The sequence below is a fragment of the Euprymna scolopes genome, chromosome 30 (assembly GCF_053919585.1).
Source record: "Euprymna scolopes isolate OS-2025 chromosome 30, ASM5391958v1, whole genome shotgun sequence".
Classification (NCBI taxonomy): Eukaryota; Metazoa; Mollusca; class Cephalopoda; order Sepiida; family Sepiolidae; genus Euprymna; species Euprymna scolopes.
Genome location: NC_136511.1, coordinates 58,293,603 through 58,302,684, shown reverse-complemented (window position 1 = coordinate 58,302,684; position 9,082 = coordinate 58,293,603). Strand labels below are relative to the sequence as shown.

The following is a 9,082-nucleotide window of genomic DNA, read 5'->3' as shown; positions in this document are numbered from 1 at the left end:
CCTGGCGCTAACACTTGAAGTCCAAATGAGATACATAGATATTCGAATGTTCCATTTAAGTTCTTTATCTATCAAACACTTAGTAAAGGAATTGCGAACATAATTTTCCTCTCCCCAATTAACCATTTTCATACGTTGTAGTATATCTTTCATTTTGGTCTCTTGGTCTTACTGGATTCTAGGATAAGAATTTATCTAGTCTGGTAGAGTATCCAGCTTTGTGCTGTTAATTGAGGTAACATCACTTGGAGAAGGGGCACCATTCCTCGTAAAAACTAATGTTGGTTAGCCATAGTGAGGAGATCTTATTTGGGCAGCGAATATTATGTGATTTTGAATATTTGGTCAAGGTTTACTTCTAGGGAAAAAGTATCCTCATGCCAGGTTGTTCTGACAAACCTTTGTACAGAGAGACCTTAGACACTCGAGGACAGTGTCTAGTAGGCATTCAAGTTGTGTGTGTACTATACCACTTCAACTGTCAATAATTTATGTGACAATTACAGTATGTACACATATATACTATATATATGCATATACATATATATGTGTGTGCGAGTATATATGTATATATATGCATATGTAATGTACATATACACGTATAGATACATATATTTACATATGCATGTATATACACATATATATACACGTATATACTAACACATGCACACACACACATATATATACATATATATATATATATATATATATATATATATATATATATATATATATATATATAAAAGGCTCCTTCAGTCTTGACAAACTATGGATACCAACTGTAAAAGGGCATGAACGTGAAATTTTTGTGGCATGAGTTGCGCAATCTACAACCACACATTTCCTGGGTCGACAATGTTGAATACCAGTGGCAAGTGGAGGCTCAGAACGACTCGAAACAATGCCGAGATAAGCGGAAAGCACATACAGCACCTAGAATTCTCAAATGGTCACCCATCTGGTACTTGCCAGGTTCAACGTTGCTTAACTCCGGTGATCTGACGAGAACCGGCGTGTCAACGTGATCATGCCGTACGGCATATTCACATATATAAACTCACATATATACACACATATATACATATATATACACAAAAAGCTATGCATATACATAGAAATATATACATATACACGCATATATATATACACATATATATACATACCTATATACACATTTATGTATACATATATTTAAATGTATATACACACAAATATATACATGTATATACAGATATTTATACATACACGTATATTTACACATACATACACATGATGATTGCTTTATCTTTACAAAACCCACCAAACGCCCACACCCAGTTCATCTTACATGGTCACGCAAGTGACTCTTCAAACCATCAGCCGATTTACATGGCCTGAAGCAAAGACGACACATAAACTCAAGTGTCTGCACCGGGTTAACTGGATCACTCTGTGGTATAGCATCCCTGTGCATAACCATATTCCTGCTTAGACCAACAGTCAACTTGCGTTTTCTGCCACACACAACACAGGTTGTTACATCAGGTCGCGGAGGTAAGGGTATATAAGGGCATCTTTCGTGTAACTTCATGTGGTTCACATATCCAGTTTTGGACAGTAGAAAGCACCCGTATGTTTCGCACCCCCAGCAAGCCCCACGAGCATCCAATTCCTTCACAGACCCTTTACGCAGGTTTCTCTTAAGCTCTGCCTGTTCCAAGTTTTTGTCTGCAATACCTTGCAACCCTCAGAGACAACTTCTCGCCATTCACTCCTATTCTCAGCTATATCTTCCTATCTCTCAACATTTATGCAAATCTCCTTAAGATTTTTTTTCAAACAAGCTCTGAATCTCTTCCTTGGTTTGTGCTATGAGCGCTTGCCAGCTGCCAGCTCACCGTAGAACAGCTGCTTTGGTAATTTGCAGTCATCCATACGAACAACATGTCTAGCCCAGCGCATCTGGTTATCATGCTTCCAATTTTATGTTAAGGACCTTCATTAAGCAGCTCTGATGGGATCTTTCAACCCATTTCAATTGGTGTTGATAAATGGCCCACGTTTCTGATGAGTATAATAGAGTGGTTAGCGCAAATGTCCGATAAACTGCTACTTTGTTTTGAAAAGTAACACATCTGTCACGCCATAACCACTTTTAAAACTTGCCAAAAACAACATTAGCCTTCTGGATGTCAGCATGTATCTCAGAACCAAGCGAACCATTCCTCGACAAAGTGCTACCAAGGTAAACAAAGATTGAACACTCTACCAGTGATTCTGAAGCTCAAGCCAACTCCAGTGTCACAGTCTCGAAAAACATGGATAAGTACAACTGCAAAGTATACGTCGGGGTAGATATATCACCTTCCTTGACACCATTGTCAACAGTGATCTCTTCTGATAGTTTCCCGTCGATCTCTTCTGATAGTTTCACGTGCTTTCATATTACGATGTAGTTCTTTCAGCATGTGGATGAATGTGGGTAGACACCCAAGTTTGCTAAGTATTCTCCGCAGAGCCTCCCTGTAGACAGTGTCAAATACCTCAGTTAGGTCCATAAAGACTTGACACAGAGGAAAGTTTTGTCCCAAACACTTCCTCTGCAGTGGTCTTGCTTCTTCCGGAATGAAATCCATACTGCGTTTCTGGTAAAATTGACGAACATATGTGAGTCAGCAGTCTGTTAAGGAGAAGTATGGCTAACACCTTTTCGACTTATTCAAGGAGAGTAATGCCATGGTAGTTATCGCACTCTGATTTGCTACCTTTGCCCTTAAATAAGGACACCAAAATACCATCTATCCAATCTTGTGGAATCGGGGCACCTTCCCAACATGCATATGATTTTATGTTCCCTCCTCCTTTCTGCAAGATCTCTATCGGCATACCATTCAGACCAGGTGCAAGATCCATTTCTTCTTTTGTTGCCAAATCATTTAATTCCGTGATCAGATCTTTTTGTGACATGCCATCAATGACCGATTCATCCACTTCTGAAGGATTGAAGAATAGATCTGTGTAATATTCATACCACCGTTTCATAATAGCATGAGTACTCCTGATCAGCGCTGACTCATCCTTTTGTTTTAACTGAGACCACAGAAGCAGAGGACGAACCAAATACTGACCTAATTAGTCAAAAGAGTTCATCCGAATTGTTTTGAGTAGCTGCATCTTGAATTTCAGCTGAGATGCTAGACTACGATTGTTTTTTTCAGAGCCCTTAGACTGCAATGAAGGGCAGCCTTGTATGCTTTGTATGAGACTTCAACTTGATATCTGTTTGCCAGGTTTGGATCTAAGAGTAGCTCGTGTAGGTGACGTTTTCTTTCGAGCAGATTACAGATATTCTCATCATTCTCATCAAACCAATCCCCGTGTTTTTTCTTCTCTTTACCGAGGATATCCAGACCAGTTTTGTAGACTTGTTCCTTGAAGCTCTCTCAGGTGCCATCAAAATGAATGTTGTTAAAAGTGTCAGAGAGCTCTTGGCAGACATCCGGTTGTTTGAGCTTTGCAACATTGATTCGCTTTGGGATTTTCGTGCCCGACATACGATTCTCCTTCCTAACATGCAACTTAAATTTGTCATGCACTAACATGTGATCAGTATCACAACTGGCACTACGCAACACACGGACACTGTAGACATCTCTGAGATCGTTTATTTATTTTTTTTTTTTGTGACTATAATTTATATACACATATACACATATATAGACACATACACACATATATATACACATGCATACGTATATACACACATATATACGGTGACCCTCCCCCTAAAAAAAAACAAAAGCTAAATAGAGGCCATCTAGAACATATGCTGTAGAACGGAGGAAAAAGGTCAAAGACCCTTGTATTTTGATGTGATGTTTTGAATATAATAAACTAGTTATGACCAAAGTTTCATTTCATTCGGACGAAACACTAAGAAACGGGCCTAATTAAGTTGGGGCCCGTTTTGTTTGCACACACATATATATATATATATATATATATATATATATATATATATATATATATATATATATATACACATATATATGCATATGTATACAGATATATATATATATATATATATATATATATATAAGTGAACGTGTCTGTGTGTTTGTCTGTGTACATTTGTGTACATTTCCCTACGCAATAACTCTGTCAATTTTTAGTTTACAGACTCGAAATTTGATATACAGGGTAGTGAGATTTGGGAAAATCGATGTGATTGGTTTTCGGTCAGAAATTTCGCTGTTAAGGTGTCAAAGTTAAACGATTTGATCTTTGAGGAGTCTACCAAACTCCTCCGACAATTTTGGGTCTAAACACTTGAAATTTTAGATATAGGTTCCTTGGACATGGATCAAACTTAGATAATTTGATTTGAGCCCAAAACAATAAATTTTAAGGGGCCATGTTAGGGCCAAGTTTTTTTAAAAATTGACCGTTTTTGTTTTGTTTTTTGTTGTTGTTTTTTTACTCAGCATACACTTCCAAACACCCGGGCAATGCCGAGCACCATGCTAGTATATATATACTCCTATGAATTCGTTTGTCTTTTGTGTGCATTGATATTCATATTAACCCCCCTCTTTTCTATTTATTTAAAAAGAAAATACAATTTTCTAATATATGGATTGTGGAATTGCATTCACTAGCAAAAGATCTAGCTAATTTGCATATTCTTTTCAACATTCATTTTAATTAATTCCCTATTAGTTGCTTCGGTTTTCTAATGGAATAATCATCTCTATTTAACTATTACGTTTAATTATATTCATGCAGATATTCTACATGATTTATACTTGCATAATATTTGTGTAATAAGTTTATAGTAAACACAAAATTGGTTCCATATATATTTATGTATACGTATATATTTTTGTTTAACAAATTTCGCCTACCAAACTCCTTCAAGAGTTTTTGGTCTACAGACATGAAACTTCATGTATAAAGTATTTGAATCCATGCAGAACTTTATATTTGTTTTTTAGCCCGGAAAAATCGGTGCAAAATTGTGAAAATAAAAAAAAATGAAATTTGCCAGATGAAGGTCGAACGCCGGCATTACGAATACATAATGTAGTAGCTATTGGTTCATGTTTTAAGTTTTAGTCTTGCAATAAACATGTTTTATAGCCCAGTAATTGACGGCAGAGCAAAATAAATCGTAAGCTGAATGTTTTGGTTTTGATTGTCAGTTGTGGCGCATGAGTCTTTTTTTATATACCTTTTAAATCATTGCTATATATGACATCCAATCTATCTATCTATCTATCTATATATATATATATATATATATATATATATATATATATATATATATATATATATATATATATGTATGTATAAGTGAAAATGTCTGTCTGTCTCTTTCTATGGTAGTTAAGGAAGACTATTATACAGAAAAGCATTACATATTCACACTTTTTAATATATACATATGCACATAACTTTATGTACATAGGGCCCGAGCAAAGCCAGGCAGAAGTGCTAGTATATATATATATATATATATATATATATATATATATATATATATATATATATATATATATATATATATATAATGACTGCTCGGCAGATCTTGCTTGCTTTGCCTATTTCGTGTGACGTCATTTTTAAGGCCTTGTCTCTCTGTGGTGATGACTCAGCCCGTGTCTGTCGATAACTAGTAGGCATAAAATCGCGTATTTGCAATTTTATTGTATCTTTATTGTTAACGGTGTGTTAAAAAAATTAGAAACGGCAATGCGTCTAAATTTCGTTTCGTTACTTACGCGAATTTTATGTAATTTCTGCTGGGAATCAGATGCCATTCTAAACAAAATTAAAATTCTGAAATCTCTTCAATCTTCATTCTGTTGGCAGTTTACATGCCTGTAATATTTGAATGCATTTGTTTGTTTTTATTATGATGCCTTTATGCAATTTAGTATATTTTATATTTTATTTCATTCATTTGATGGTCAGAGTTATATTGAAACAAACAGTAACTCACGATTGTGTAGGCGTCGGCTTTCACATTTATTATTACAAGCAGTGCAACGTGGAAAATCCATGGTTGATTTTTTATCGTCATTGTTTTTCTATCGTTACAGAAAGGAGCTGTTCAGACGACTACTTCTTTCTTGCAGAAGAGACGTTTCGAGCCTATCTCTGCTCTATCGTTATTTTCATGGGAGGTGCTCGACTGAGCTTCACTCTATGATCTCTTCTTTAAAATATTCACGGCAAACACTCGCCTAGCTTCAACCACTATCAGCAAATTCCCTGGCACTCTATGAGTGGCTAAGAGTAAACGAAAATTTTATGAGCAAAGCTTTATTATTCTCTTAACTGCTCGTCTGTGGAACACATTATCATAGAGCTGCTGCCTAGCTGACTATGATATGGTCGTTTTCAAATCTAACGTAAAAATGTAAATAATTAATTTCTACCCAATTTCCATCATCTGCGATCATCATGATGTTGTCTCAACTGACATTCATTAACTCTTATCCTTGAATGGTTTCAAGGCTTTGATAAGTGGTAACTTTATGGTAAAAAAAAGTACTCAATTCGTTATGTTATGCTGTAGTTCTTTGGATTTTAATCGTGTCGTCTATTTAATCGGTTAAATAGAGTTTTAAGTTCTTGACGAATGTATATAAGACAATTAGTTGTTTCACAAAAAAAACACTTGGCGTAAGTTTATAAAAAAAAAAAAGAATGACAATTTATTTTCTGTTCAATTCTTTCTCAATGCGCTATGAAGAGAGAGAGATGGGGCGTGGTGGAGTGCTGTGGATGACACAAAATGACAACTAGTCGTCTCGGTGCCCTTCTCTCTAACTGACTTTTTCCTTGGCTGGCATTTATTTTTATTTACAAAAACTTTAGATAGGAATTTCGTTTTTCCATGCTGCATTCAACTGGCCCTTATTAAATTCGTCCAAGGCCAAATTCAATAAGACTGTTTTCAAAACTTGTCATTTAAAAAATTGTTTATTTCAAAGCTTCTGCACTCTTCTTTGAATTGTTATTACTTTTGATGACATTTCTTGGTTTGAAGATTTTCACAATATTTGCGTGTGTGCACCAAGCTCCATATGCGTGTGTTCACAACCAGCAATAATTCCGGCGTTGCCCAGAATACTATTTAACAAATTAAACGTTAATTTCTGGTTCCCCTCTTTAAAACATTAACAAAAAATAATTGTTTCTACTACTCTTGTTTGCAATTGTTTATCTTTATAAGAATCTTGTCTTTATAGAGTTCAAGATCTACTCCAATATTTTTTTACAGAGACATTCACACTAGGCGACTTGAACCGGATTACTCCGAAAGAGAAAGCAACATGGGAGTATTAAATTCACAAGGGGTCTCTACAAATGGTAACTAACGAATAAAAATAAATAATATTTTGAAAAAATATATGTAAGACCTAGACTTTTAGCACGTTAAAAACGGGCAAAAGTTATAACCTGTTCACTTGAAATGAGTATTTTATACCAAATTGAAAGTTGAATATGTTTTTTTTTGTTTGTTTTTTTGTTGTTGTTTTTTTGTATTATGGTAATTCCTATAAATTCTTATTTAACCCTAATAGTGAAAAGAACAGGTACCATAATACTTGGTTCGTTGCATCTTATAACAAAAATGCATAGAAAGTTTCAGTCAGATGGGTGGGACAGTTTGCGAGAAAGCCTCTAGAGTAAAAGTGGTTTTGAAGTGATTGAACCCTATATATCCCTGTTAATCCCTAACCGTGCTTCGAACGGGTACCATAATATTTAGTTCGCTGCATTTTATGATAATAAATTCCCATATTCCCGTCTGGCATCAATTGAAATTAATGGCTCTCATCTTGAGGAGGCTCCATGGTTTGACAAACTTCTGGGCTTGACCTTTACTCCTGATCTGAGATGGAACACGTACATCAAATCCGTTGCCAGTGCTGCTGGGAAGATGTTGGGGTCGTTCTACCGTTCCAGTAGATATCTCACTACTGATGCAATTCTCTACATGTATAAGAGTCAAGTACGTCCAAGGATGGAGTACTGTTGCCACATCTGAGCAGGAGCTGCTAGAAATAGCTTATCCTGCCTTGACAGAGTTCAAAATAGACTTTGTGGCTTAGTGGGGGATGCCCAAGAACCTCTTTCCCATAGAAGAGACGTCGCGAGCCTGTCTCTGCTTTATCGTTATTTTCATGGCAAGTGCTCATCTCACCCCAGTCTATGGTCTCCCCTGTTCTGACTTTCATGAGAAACACTCGTCTAGTAGAAACCACTATCAATAATTTCCCCACTCTTTCTATACCTAAACCTAAACGTAGATTCTATTAATGAAGCTTCTTTCTTAGAATTGTACGTCTGTGGAACACTGTTTTGTTTTCCTGCTTTGCAACTGACTACAATATGGTTGTCTGCAAGTCCAACGTGAACGAATTCTTGATGAACCATCCCCTTAAGTAATCTAATTCATCAAATTTCCACTACTATCGATTACTGACACGTTCCTCTTGACCATTGTACACTCATTAACCCTTAACCTCGAGTGACCTTCGGGCCTTGATAAGTGGTGACTCCTTTGTAAAAAAAAAAGTTTCCGAGAAAAAAATGGAGTGGAAAGGGATATAGATAGACTAAGAGAAATATAATATAGATTTTGAGAATAGTTTAATTTTGCAGTAAGAGTATTAGTAAAATGTTGGCATTGTTCTTAGAGATATTTCTTCTAAAAATTATTGCATGATGAGACAGTAATCGATAATGTAGCAGAAATAGCATGAAATCATGTAAAAAAAATTTTTCATGAAAAAAAATGACGAAAACGTAATTTGTTTAAGAATCGTGTTAGGCTTATATTATGATATAATGCAATAGACAATGGACAATTGATGGCAAATGTGTATTTCAGCGGCGTAAATTATTTGACAGACAAAAATTTATAAAAATTATTTATTTTTATATAAAACACATTATTAGACCCTAAGGTTGGAATAAAAACCGAAAAAAATTTTAAAAAATTTTTTTCAACATTTTTTATTAGACTAAATGTGCAACAATCGAGGCCGCCATCTTGTTTTGAAAATTTGACCTTTTTAAGGATTGCCAG

The 9,082-nt window shown here is 35.3% G+C and overlaps 1 pseudogene; it reads right to left on the bottom strand.

Moving 5' to 3' along the window:
* Positions 1 to 921: 921 nt before the first annotated feature.
* LOC145254960 (5S ribosomal RNA) lies at positions 922 to 1,038 on the bottom strand (annotated as a pseudogene).
* Between the last annotated feature and the right edge of the window lie 8,044 nt (positions 1,039 to 9,082).